The sequence below is a fragment of the Labeo rohita genome, unplaced genomic scaffold (assembly GCF_022985175.1).
Source record: "Labeo rohita strain BAU-BD-2019 unplaced genomic scaffold, IGBB_LRoh.1.0 scaffold_99, whole genome shotgun sequence".
Taxonomy (NCBI): domain Eukaryota; kingdom Metazoa; phylum Chordata; class Actinopteri; order Cypriniformes; family Cyprinidae; genus Labeo; species Labeo rohita.
The window spans coordinates 28,239-42,262 of NW_026129953.1; the positions used below are offsets into that span (position 1 = coordinate 28,239).

The window sequence follows — 14,024 nt, forward strand, 5'->3', positions numbered from 1 at the left end:
GTAAAGAGATAAAATTAGATAAAATAATTAAAATATACTTGTTTTTACTGAATAGGACATTGGCTGATGTATCATCCTCCTGCACATGCAAAACTTAAATCTAAATATGTTACCATTTAAAAGTTAATGCACATGGTTCTTAAGTGGGTCATCTTCCCCTATCACCCAGTAAACAACAGACAGAAAGAATTTTAAAAAGGTCTGTCAATGTCCAACATCCCTTTACAGATCAGCATCACACATATCAGGCCTGTTGTCCCCTAGGATCATGAGGTTGTCAGGACAACTGGTGTTATTCTGATTCCAAGCATCTAAGACAAGACTCCACCTTAAGATAGCAGATGCTGCAGTCATCAGCCAATCAAAGGTGAGCAAGAGGGAAAAGGATGACATCATAGACAAATTAGGGCAAGTTGCAGTAGGACTTTGTTTTGTATAACTGCCCGCAGATTAATTGTGGGTAGGCTGGGCTAAAGAGGTAACTGGTCATTGTAAAAATGGACGTTCACACACAGGTTACAGTTTTATTAAATTTTATTAATGCCTAGTGTTTTAGAAAAACATATAAAGTGATGTTATCAGATGGTAATGCCACATTTTTGATATATAGCATGGTCCCTAATGATTATATAGCATGATGGTTACCCCTGAGCTTTTTACTCTAAATAAAACTGGGTGAAACAAACAAAAAAAAAAAAAAATCCCTACCTTGCTTACATTACTCTGTGAAACAACAGATCCATTTTTCTCTGGCTGCCTCCCTCCCCCTCTCTTCTGGCAGCTGCCTTTATTAACATGCAGCCCCTTGGCCAATAAGGCTGCGTTGGCTGTGTGACATCACGGGCTAGGGAACAGTAGGCAGGCAGTGAAGCACGCAGGCTGCCGACTATCCAGTGAGTCCAGGTCGGGGGGGTCAGGAACCGGTCTGACCACAGAATGGAGAGGCTGTGCATGTACTAGGTTTTAGGAATATATGCTTTGGAGGATGTACAAGGAAAACACAAGGAGGCTTCCACGGATACAGCCAGGGAATGTCAAGACAAGACATGTTTCAGGTGAGTTGCTTCTCAAGGGCTCTTTTTCTTTCTGCGATGACTCGAATACGGATGAGGGAGAGAGAGAAAAGGGGAGGGAAGGAGGGAGGAGGGAGGAGGGAGGAGGGAGAAGGGAGAGTGGGAGGGTGGAGAGGAATAGTGTTTTTGCTTGGCGTTCAGCATAGACTTTTTGAGAGGATAAAGATGATAGATGATGGCGGTAAAAGAGAGAAGCTGTGTTAATGCATTATGTCGAGCAGATGCAGTTGTATTCTGGGTGCTCTTGCCGTTGCCCCTGCCCCTGCCCCATTCCAACGGCAAAATTAATCTCTGTTGATGTCAAAAATGAACGTTGTGGGTGTGAATATCAGCAAATATGGAAACAAAAAGCACTGCTTGTTTGTTTATTTGTTTATTTATTTATTTTTCTATGAGATTTTATTTCTATGTGGATGTGATCATTCCAACTTGTAAATATTGGTCCTTGTTCTATTGGTGATACAGTCAGATAGATGCAGAAAAGGATGGATGGTTCAGATGTCACTGATGATGGGATATGGCCTTTTGTTAGACTCCACATGTCTGTATTTGGGTCTTTTATATAGAACGCTTCGGAATGATTGATTTTTACCTCTGCCAAGCCTGCACAGATGCACAAGAGGCCATACAGGCACACACGCTTTTTAGATGTCTGAGCTAGCTGATGTCCCTATCTTTTATACAAGTATTTTTTAGATATAGAGTATCAGAAGTAAACAGCAAGGACCAATGATCTGTGTAGTTCCTGAATCAGTGGAGAATAATATTGTCAGGGATTTTATTCATTATATGTGTCCTGTGGAATAGGGGTGTAATGTGTGATGGTGTGTGTATGTGATGGTGTGTGTATGTGATGATTTGTGGCAGTGTGGGGGGTTGCACAAAAAGACCTGCCAGCTGAAGTAGCTATGTGGTAATTAGGGATATGCTAGTATTGGATTTTTGGCCTATAGTAATAACCCAAAATTAATATTAGGTTATGGTTGATAACTGATGTGATGGCAGATAACCTATATATATATTTTAATTATGTAACCTATCCTTCTACTTCTTCTGGGAAACCGTTATCTAATACAGACAATGTACGGTTGGATGTGTGTGGGGGTTTCACTCTGTTTACACAGAATGTGTTTGTTGTTTCATATGCCTGAACGTTTCCTGTTTTATGTGTTTTTCTGTTTAACTACAATTTCAGGTGTGTGGGTGTGAGAGAGTGTGTGTTCTTCCTACAGGTTATCTTAAGGTTTTTTTTCTCATTGTTTTAATTTTATATATTTACAGTTTTTTTTTTTTATAGAAGAAACTATACATAAAATGTGGCATGCAGTTGCTTCAGACAATGGTATAAAGCTATTCAAAGCATCATTCAATGTAAATTGTGATAATTGTAATTAATAATCGCAATTACAATTTCAAGGGAATAATCGACAATTATGATTTTTGTCATAATCGTGCAGCCCTAATATATATATATAGGCGTAGGTTTGATTTTTCACATAACAGCACATTAACAACATTAAGTTAAATTAAAGAGGGTAAACGTCATCTCATTTAACTGAACAGTGTATGTATGTTATAAACACTTGGGCTACCCTAGGTTCTTTACTCCGCACATTAAATGTGAGTCATTGAAAGTTTTCCAGCGTAGGTACTTTAACTCTTCAGGTAATATGGTACTCTATGACCTATTTTAAGTGAGTCTGAAATTACAACAACAATATAAATGTATATGTTTAGTTGTTTGATTAAAGTTGCTAGGGACAATTTAGTAGTCGTTGAATATTGGTAGGGACATATCCCGAATTCTATGCCCTTGTTAATTGTGTGGTTTTTTTTTAATTGTGACAGAAAATCTTTTTCTTTTGTTTGTTTTTAATTGTGAATTTTTTTTTTTTTTTTTTTTTTTTCCTCACTGTGTATTCTAATCAAAGTACACATGAAAAACAAATAACGCAGATTTCGGTGCCTCATTTCGATGCAACTTAAATGCCTGAGCTGTCGATCGAAATATCTATCAAAACGGACACATAAAGGATCATCATCACATGTGATCACTAATTAAATTATACTGCATTCATGTGGTGTCAAAATAATCAGAAAAAAAATTACAGACTGAGAAAATTCACGTGAACGCAAGTCAGAAAGCTCTGATAAGACAAATGCAGCATCTTTTCACATTCTGAATTAAAAGCACAAATTGGGAACTGAGACAATCTGAGGAGTGCGTGAATGTAGCATTAGCTAGCTACATTAGTTTAGTAAATGTATCATTAGCTAGCTACATTAAACCAAAGTCTCTTTAAGGCAAGTCATTTCACCTCTCAGGCATGCAAGTGAATGGAGAAACATCAAATTCTCCAAATCTATTCACCAAGCTCATGATTAAATTTCATTTTTGCAATCACCAATAAAATCTGACAACAACTGTATCATAAATGTTGTTTCTTTTGCTCAAATAGCGTTAAAAAAGTGTATTTTTCAGGCTATACCAGCCAGCGCACATGCGCAGTCCTTGCACATCTCAGAAAGCTGACTGTTTCTATAGCAGCCGGGACTTCTAACAGCAGCTCCAGTGGCACACTGACTTTACTGATTAGCAATTGTCTCTTTTATTCAGAAGGCGGGGCTTCCTTTGATAGAGTGGCCTAATTTGGGCATTGCATTTTTCCCCATTAAAAACTGAGTGACACATCTTGGGTAGAGATTGACCGATATATATCGATTTACCGATATTTTTCCCGTTATCGGTTTTCTAATATCAGATTCACAGATAAATGCCACCATCTTGTGGGTGTTTTGAGAATTACAGGCAGGATCACCATTTCAGTGCGTCTGAGAGGAGACAACAACAACGGCATGCATAGGTAAAGTACTTGCTTAGCTGTAATTAGTAAACTTTCATTAAATATCATTAATCTTGTGAAGTTGCTTTCATTTTGCTGTTCACTCAACGGGTTGATGCTCAGGAAATGTTCCAGCACAGCCACCGCATGTAACTTTTAACAAGATTCACTTGTTTAAAACACCCTAAATTATATTAACATTTACTATATAACCATTATTTCACTTATACACATCTAAAAATATACAACTCTATGGAAATTAATCATTTATTATCTTTGCAAGCGATCACAGTTTGAGTATAGTTGTGTGTAAACAGCGCTTTGTCAGAATCTAGAACAAAATATTAGTGATTCTGATATAACATACCAGTTTAGAAATGCAATAAAATACGATGTTTTGTTTGTTATATTCCGGTATTTCAGAGAATATAATTTAGTGAATTAACATTATCCAGTGAGCTATTCTTCACTCTTTATATTAAACAGCTTATAAACCTAGTAAAACTGTAGTTTAAAATGAAGTTGATATGAATCCTGTCCATTTATTTATTTTCTCCATTTAAAAACATTAGACATTCTACATTTGTTTTGCTTAGTGTTGCAGCTAATGCATTTTATAAATAATAAAAAATAAATAAATGAATAAATAAATAAAAAGTTTTTATTGTTGTAATATAAAGATTAAGGAGAATTGGACTTACTTCACTCAGTCATTTATTTACTTATCAGTTATCAGGCACATAAACATGCAAATAATCGGTATCTGTATTATAAAAAATCAATATCGGTCGATCAGTAGTCTTGGGTATCTATACTCTTTGATTAAACATGCTTAAATTAAAATGTCTAAAGCTAAACTTTCCTTGTAATGATTTGAAATGGGATGCACTTCTAAACCTGTTGTCCAACAAAAGAGAACATTATATCATTTTTACTCCACAACACCTGTCACATGCTTCCCTTTGTGATATGATGTGGCTTTGTGTCACAGAATGAGGCAGAAAATATATTCTATACTGTAATAAAGGTTATGTCGATTAGCAGTGTATTATAAATTTACTTAATTAAAATACTAAGGGTGGAAATCTTTGGGTACCTCACAATTCGATTAATATAGATTCTTGGGGTCATGATTCGATTAAAAAAAAAAATTCACGATTTTTACATTTTTAATCATGATTCACAACTTTTCATCTATTTTTTTCTTGTGCATGTTGGACATCAAAATCACCACTATTTTAATACAAAAACACACCAGTCTATAATACCAGTAGTCCATAAAATCAGTAGTGATCGACTGATATTGATTTATATTTTTTTTTTTTTTTTTTTTTTTTTTTTAACCGATACCGAATATTTGCACAATTATGTGCCCGATAACCGATATGCAGAACCAATATTTATTTACTGTTATAAAGTAAATCAGAGACTTTGGTTTTTCCTCCTTTCAGTCATCTTAAAAAGTGTTAAAAATTAGCAGTCTTTCATGTTAAATTTAATCTTCATATTACAAGAATAAAAACATTTTATTTATAAAACACATCAGCTGCAACACTAATGAGCAAAATAAATGTAGAATGTTTTCAAATGGAGAAAATAAATAAAAGGACAGGAGTCACTTTGTTGTCACTTTGTTGTTTTAAACAAGTTAATCTTGTTAAAAGTTACATGTGGTGGCCATCAGAGCACCAACCCGGTGAGTGAACGTAGAACCCTGCATTTCAGCCTTCAACTTTTTTATGTCACTAGGGCCGGGCTTCGGGCCAATTTTCACGTCATAGCTCAGACCCGGGCCGGGCTTCGGGTCTGTTTTAAGGCTTTTCCTTATTTTTATATTTTTGACATCCACAATTTATGGTGACGAAAAAATTCTGTGCTGGTGGAAACAACACGAGACTTTCGCTTCACTTTTGCTTTAAATTTTGAGACTGACTCGGAAGGCGTTTAGTGTCTCCATCAGCAGCAGCAGCGAGCGTGCCTTCAGCGCAGCGGGAAGAGATCCGCGTTCAAGTGCACGCATTAGGCTAAAACTTGCTGTAAAGCACCGGCAAAAGTAATTACCATGAATGTGTCGAGGGGGAAATAAGGAGATTTTTAATTATTTATTAATAAACTAGTGTTTTCTGAATCAGTGATTTCAGGGTGAGTTTGCCGATCCAGACTCGCCATCTTCTCTTTGGACGCGCCTTTAGAGAGAAACGCATCATTACAGATTACATAATGAAAGACTTTTTGTTTTTGATTTGATTTATTTCGTTAAGTAATATATTTGAGCTGTCTATAGGTATATTTATCATGTTTGTGAGGTTTGTATTCGCTGAGTTCCGGTTTATTTTTGTGAAGCACTCCTGTTGAGACAACAGAAAGCGCATAATGATTGTTTTATAAAAGCACCGTTTGCAACGTTTTGTTGATATTGTGAGTGCACACAAATAAAAGTAGACCCTTTACAATTCCGAATGATGTATTGCTCTACCTTTATGAGCAGAAATGACAGAATAATTAAATTGTTTCCACTGAAAGAAATGTGATTAGTGATTGGATCGCGCTGGCGCCCCCGTGTCCTGTAAGCAGCTTTAGCTTCCACTCTCCGCACAAACCATTGGGTGTGCCTAATAGCGCACATTTATCCAAGTTTAACATCGAAACTAACATTGCTTTATAACTCTTTTAGGCCTATACCTTGCCTTTACCATAGGCAAGTCGTGATGATTTGAGAAGGCAAAGTTGATCAAACAGACTGATCAGTTACCCGCTGGCCGCTTAGTCGTTACTTTAAACAACAAAAACTTATATTTAACGAACATAAAATGCTCCAAACTTTTTTCTAAATTAACTTAGGGCCTATATTTGAGGCCTGTGCAGGGCTCGAAGTGAACGGCAAAATGAAAGTGACTTCACGAGACAAATGATGAGCATAGACAACAGAGAGAGAATTAAATTCCGTGTTTTTCTTTTCAACATGCGCTCATTCATGGCTGTACTATTTAATTCATGCAAAGTTGCATTTATTGGGACAGGACTTGATGGACTATCTTACGTGACTGTGAGTTTGAGCTATTTCTTATGAACGTTTAAGCCTATACGTGACTTCGACTTCAGGAGGCTATATGAGCATATAGACAAAAGGGAGAGAATTAAATTCAGCGCTTTCATTTCCAACATGTGCTCATTCAAGACCGTATATTATTTAATTCAGGCTGCATGCGCGCAATTCTCAAAACACCCACAAGATGGTGGCGTTTATTGGTGAACCCGATATTACAAAACGGATAACCGATTATGGTAAAATGCTTAAATATCGGGAAAATATTGGCAAATCGATATATCGGTCGATCTCTAGAAATCAGTGTTTCCTGTTAACTATTAACTTCCTAATAAATCAGAAATTCTTTCCACTTCCTATTAGGGATATGACTGAATCTGAATACTGTGTTCAGAAAGGAGATGACATGTACTACGAAACCCCTAAATACGAGATGGGAGGAAACATATTTCGGAGGAGGAAATATATTTCAGTGCTTTCTCTTGCAATTATATAGAGTAATTATACTGTATATAAATTGCAGGCATCAGGGTGCTGTTATTTATATGCGGGGCATTGAAACCGATTGAATGTGCACTTATGTTTTACTTTCACTTTCGAGATTCGTGATCAGATGGAGTGGCAGTGGGCCTACCCAACACATATTTTACAAGATTAGATGTTTCTCAGTGGTGCACAGGATCTGCAAATCATTCACCATCGTCCTATCAGTCATCATTTAAATCAAGTCACCTTTATTTATATAGCACTTTTAACAATACAGATTGTGACAAAGCAGCTTTACAGTATAAAGTGCGTCAATAATGCAAAAGGACAACAGTAAACACTTAATTTTCAGTTAAGGGAAGATCATCACTGAATTCAGTGATGTCATCATCCAGCTCAGTTCAGTTCAAATAGTATACGATATCGCTGGAAATTAAGTGTCCTCAACTAAGCAAGCCAGAGGCAACAGCGGCAAGGAACCAAAACTCCATCTGTGACAGAAATGGAGAAAAAAACCTTGAGAGAAACCAGGCTCAGTCGGGGGGCCAGTTCTCCTCTGGCCAGACGAACCAGCAATTTGTTCCATGTTGCAGAAAAGTCAGAATGTGCAGAGGACTCAAATGGTTCCTATGGTCTTGTGCTGATGTCTGTCTAGGTGACAAGGTCTTCACTGGGGATCCGTCTCTGGGGTTCATGTAGTTGACATGGTCCCCGCTGACATTCAGGACTGTAGAGGTCGTCTCTAGGTGCTGATCCACCATGTGGGCTGGGTATGGACTGGATCCGGGGTGTTATGGGAAGTATTCCCGGTTCCGGTTCACCTAATTAATGCAGCCTAACAATCCTTTAAAGGATTTGAGTTATAGAAATGTGTTAATGTATTATGTGTAAGCCAGGTTAAAGAGATGGGTCTTTAATCTAGATTTAAACTGACAGAGTGTGTCTGCATCCTGAACAGTGTTAGGTAGATTGTTCCAGAGTTTGGGTGCTAAATAAGAAAATGATCTGCTGCTCGCGGTTGATTTTGATATTCTAGGTATTATCAACTTGCCAGAGTTTTGAGAAAGCAGCAGATGTGAGGAAACTATAATAAAAAGCTCACTCAAGTACTAAGGAGCTAAACCATTCAGGGCTTTGTAAGTAAGTAGATCTATAAGTAAGTCTATACAATGTTTAATAGGGTGCCAGTGCAGTGTTGACAGAACTGGTCTAATATGGTCATACTTTCTGGTTCTAGTAAGAACTCTAGCTGCTGCATTTTGGACCAGCTGGAGTTTGTTTATCAACCGTGCTGTTCCTTACTACATTCCTTACTCTGTTTATGTTGATAAGTAAAATATGTATCATGTACTCTAATGTAACAGGCTACCGCTAGCAAGCTGCTAACCCATGTCCCTTTAGAAGCTCCGTAGAATGCGTTGTTTGTTTTCTGAACCTTTCCGAATACAGATTCACTATTTGGGCACATCCCTACTTCCTATAATCCATCCTATTTTGGGTAAAAAATCAGTTTAGACAGTTTAAAAAGTATCAGTTTAGACAGCGTTTTTCAGGCAGAGTTGTTACCATTCAAATTAAATAAGTATTATCAAATGTATTTTTTAAATATTCAAATAAGAAATGTTGGGAAAAGTGCATTGATACTTTTAAATATGAAGCCAAAGCATTAGTAGGTGGCGGCAAATGACTGTTTTAATTAGTGAGTTAGTCGTTTATTCAACCTATCTGTTCAAATGGCTGATTCATTCAAAAACGAGGCAAGTGACTATATGAGTGGTTACTGAATCATTGACTCGATTCATTCAAAAACGTAGATTCATTCAGTAATGAAACACTGATGTGTTGTTTGAAGACACACAACAGTTCTGCTGTGACTTTGATTGCAACTATTTTCATCAGTGAAATTGAGCAAATACCGTAAATATTGTGTCTAAAATTTTAACTTCTTGTTTATTGTACTTTTATATAAAATATAAAGAGTATAAAGTCAGTGTCACATTGCAGTCGTGTCTTTATTGGGAGAAACATCTTGGTTGTGCAGTGTTGCTTACCCAAATTATATATTATAAATATCTTTTTTTTTTTTTTTTTTTTTTACCGCAGTATGCATCTGTAACTTTCCGTGAGTGCTGTTGCACTCATTTGTTTTGATTTCTGCACGAGTCTCTCTCATACACTCACTCAGGTTGCGCAAGCCTCATCTGACATGACATAAATACATTATCGGTTGCCGTAAGTGTGATGTCAAAACGAACCAACTCAGAATCAGCAGACTGAATGGCTGGTCAGGCCGATCACGCTAAAAAATGGCTAATTCTGGTCCCTGGCCAGTTGATCTCTACTAGGGATGTCACAATACTCAATATAATATTGAACCATTCGGTTTGACATCCACAGTTCAGTACGCACCGTTTTTTCGGTTTTACATTCACATAATTTCCTCATTTTATTTCTCTCGAATTTGCTGTGTGTGTGCCTGCAATTTCACATGCTGAGATCTTTCCATCCATGTGTATGTGAGTTTTTTTTTTTTTTTTTTTTTTTTTTTTTTTTTTAAATCATACCAGATGTGTGTTGAAGGTTCTGTTATAATGCTACTTCATCACCTGTATAAGAAAATGCATACCATGTTAAAGTGTCTTTGGGGTTTCCATGTTTTTACAGAATAAAACCAAAAAATCAATGGTGTATGACGTCACTGGCAGGTGGCACAAGGACAGGGTCCGCTACACTAGTTTCTCTGGGTTTAAACATTTTTGGAAACAGTTGGGATAATGTCACAAGTAAGTACACAAGTAAGCAAAATAACACCGTTCTAGTGGTTTTTGGATATTTTAATCAAAAAATTGTACATATTGTGCCTTTAACATATTTGTATTGCATTAAGAACAGTGTTTGCATTTTATGATCAAATATTACCTAAATCAGTGTTTTTTCTGAAAGCACCCCTGCTACACATTTTGTATGTCTCCCTTATCAGACACACTCAATTCATGTTGTGCAGTTTCTACTAATGAGCTGATGGGTTGAATCAGGTGTGTTAGATGAGGGAGACATACAAAATGTGCAGGGCAGGGGTGCTTCCAGGACTGGTTTGAAAACCACTAACCTAAATGCATGACTCATTCCAAGATGATTTTAAGCCAGACACTACAGTGACTATTTCACTGCATTGTCTGCTTTACCTGCTACTATGCTGTAGTGTTGTCACGGTACCAAAATTTCAGTATTCGGTACCAATACCAGTGAAAATCCACGGTTCTCGGTACCAATTTCGGTACCAAATCAAAACACAAAAACATGAATTGAACAACACACTATTTTTATTTATAACAAACAAAAATAAAACAAAGTTTTGACTTGGAAGCTGGTATTTTGGGCTGAGGTGATGAAGCATTTGCTGAAATCCCCATTTTTCACTGTATAAACTGGCACTTGATCCATACATGTGAATTCAGCAACAGCTCGGTTCAGTTTTCTTGCCTCAGGTGAGTTTTTGTCATACTTCTGCTGCTGAAAAGCATCTGGAACCGTTGTCTGCTTAGGAGTTTGGTTCGTGGTCTTCTTCAGCCTGCAGCTGTAAAAGGAAAATATAATATACTTCAGTAAAACAATGGGCTGAGTCTGACTAAATGCAATATTAGATTGACACCAGCTAAACAGAACTTTATATATAATTTTTCAGTAAATAACAAACCTCAGCTTTTTATAACAAAGTATAAGATATCTTACACTCAGTATAAGATTACTTATACTGAGTGTAAGATATCAATGTTACACAGACGGAAACTGTCGTATTAAAAACACTTTACAAAAAGACCCCATTTAACATGACTTAATAAACAAGTGTTACATAGCAATTATTCTCTTAATTTCAAAATGTATTAATTTATTTTAAATTAAAAGTTGTATCTGTTAACATTATTTCACGCACAATGAACAAACATGAACGATCAAATGTTTGTATAAAACAACATTCACACACATTAATTAATGTTCACTCATCAAACTGCGCAAACTATATTTCATAGCCTAGAACTGCTTTTCTGATGGACCGATTTTAAGGCTATAAACATTAACCACACTCTAAACCCGGATAAGTTGAATTTACTTAAAAAATTGGAGGAAACTGGTTGCCCTAAAAAATTTAAGTAATGTAAAGTTTATTTAACTTAAAATGTTTTGTAATATGAATTACAAAGGTCATTGCATTTAACTTAAAATGTTTTGTAACATCATTTCATTTGCAATTATTATAACTATTATATTTAAGTCAAATATACTAATTTCCAAGTTAAATCTATATCAAATGTTTTATTTTTCCAATTTGTTAACCTAGAAAATTAAGAAAAAGCAAACAAATAAAGGAACATTAATGCAATTTTCCCTTTTATTTTAAATCAATTCAATTACAAATATTCAATTGAAAACACAACAAAACCATTTTTTCATATCCTGAAAACATTTCCCCATAAAACATGGGAGAAAAAAAAAAAGTTCAAAAAGATACTAGTTCAACAAATTAAATTATCGTTAAGCACACAAACAAGTTTTCCTCAGAATCGCAACAAACAGCATCAAAACAATATGTTTTTTCCACACTCTGAGTTCACACTATTGGCAATACTGAATTTTAGGTGTCAGCTCACCTTTTCCCGACAAAAAATATAAAATACTTTTCATACACTTAGGATAGTCCAGGTGTAGGCAGGGAAATCAGTCTGAAAACAATGGACATAGAAGGCCTGAGATTGGTCAGTTCATCCATTACCAAGCTTTCTTCCAAGATGATTCCCACTCTAGATGAGGTGAGCTGTGAACTTTCTTGATCAACGCTGAGGATTCTTACTGAAGTCTGTCTTGTCAGCTGCCTCCTAACAGAGGAAGAAACAGAACGACAAATACATTATCAAGTCAGTTAGACAATGCTGTTGTTAAATACTCAAAGTCATATGCTGCCTTCACACCATGTCATAATTACTTTAATTCTGAGAGGACAACATTGTGATGTTCAGCTTGTGAGCTGTTCATGTCAATAGACTGGGAATTGCGCTTTTCTATGGCAACACTATCAATGTCTAAATTAATCTGGAGCAGTCAGATACAGTGGTTAGGTGGTACAGCTCTCAGAAAATTTCCAGTTTACAGATGGTAATTAGACTTTAGGGTTTACGTTTAATTGTACATCTACAGAATATTTAAAGTAAAATCCACATACAAACACTACTGGCATATGGTCAGGAAGATCGGTGTTATTCAGGAAAGCTTGTAAACAACAGGAATGAGTGCAGGACAGACTCACACCATCATCATTATGAATAATCTTCTGACACACACTGTGCTAGTCAAAGTGATCATCCTCAGAACAGGTCTCAGTTAACCCACGACATACAGTTGATCTTGAACTTTGGTGTGAAGGTGGCATAAATGTGAACAAGGAAATTGTTTTGTTCTTGAATAATTTCCATGTTTGAACAAAGAGACAGGGTTTCACAGACAGGGCTTCACAGACAGGGCTTAGCTTAAGCCAGGACTAGGCCTTAGTTAAATTAAGATACTTAAATAGCTTTTATAAAAACACCTTAAAAACTTTACTGGTGTGCATCTTGAGAAAAGAAAAATGGCACTGACATATTTTAAAATATGTCATTACAAGGTATTTTCAGTAAAGACTCCTTGTCATGTTATTAAACATGTTATTTTATTCTGAGACTGGCCTTAAGCCTTGTCTATGAAACCAGGAGGAAAATGTGTAAATAGCAGTGCTCTCTTATCAGTTATTAGGATCATACTTACACTTTCAAAGCATCTCTTCCATTTCTTCTTTCTTCCAAAACAAGATAGTCGTTAAGAGGACTCTGAACCTAGATAGAACAAAAGTATATTCATCCGCCTTTGTATTTATACCGCTAATTAACGAAAACTTACGCTTTCAAACAATAGCCATGTCTAAATTAAACGTGGTACATTAACGTACTGCACTCACCATATTAGCTCCACCTTTGTCGCTCCTCGGCTGGAATCGCGGCTACTGTATGAGTAAAACTAAATTTACACTCCTCACAAACAACAGCTCCTCGAGTGAAAAAGAAATCATTGAAAGAAAAAGGCAAAAAATGTTAGTCGAACTCGCCAGTCAGGGGTTCAAGCGCAGGCGAGTGAGAACACTAGCTATCAACGGATGAGAAATGTCCCGTCGTTTAGACGAACAACAACTTTTGCCGATCACAAAGAGTTTCTCGAGGGACGTGATAAAAGATAAATGGCGGAAAACAATGCCAACAGAACTATCTAAATCTAAATTTCCACATTCATCCACAGCTTAAATTCATACACAATCACAGTGACAAAATGGCGCTGTTACTCGCAGCACCGGTGGAGGAGGCGTGGTCAGGAGATAAATTTCATAATACGAGTTAATTTAACTTAAGTTTATTCACAGGTTCAAATATGTCTACAAATTAGTAGAATCTACTTATATTTTATAAGCAATGCAGTAAAACTTAAATATTGTGTTCAATTGTAATTAAATGGTTTAATTAGATACAAAATCCGGGCTTACAGTGCATACATTTG

At 36.2% G+C, this 14,024-nt stretch overlaps 1 protein-coding gene and 1 long non-coding RNA gene across 6 annotated transcripts in view; one reads left to right on the plus strand and one right to left on the minus strand.

Annotated features, from left to right (window-relative positions):
- Positions 1-851: 851 nt before the first annotated feature.
- The window catches only part of LOC127162623 (serine/threonine-protein kinase PAK 3), a 238,896-nt gene continuing 225,723 nt past the window's right edge, over positions 852-14,024 (plus strand). For 4 of the 5 annotated variants that reach the window (XM_051105419.1, XM_051105421.1, XM_051105422.1 and 1 more), the window contains exon 1: positions 852-1,055. The gene's annotated coding sequence lies outside the window, so the exon portion shown is untranslated. Of the gene's footprint in view, positions 1,056-10,112; positions 10,232-14,024 lie in introns of all 5 variants that reach the window. The other variant, XM_051105420.1, reaches the window with a different exon arrangement.
- On the minus strand, positions 11,831-14,006 carry LOC127162626 (uncharacterized). Its single transcript, XR_007827394.1, has 3 exons — positions 13,435-14,006; positions 13,245-13,312; positions 11,831-12,322 (listed from the first exon to the last, which is right to left on the minus strand). It is a non-coding gene; the product is annotated as an uncharacterized LOC127162626 (long non-coding RNA).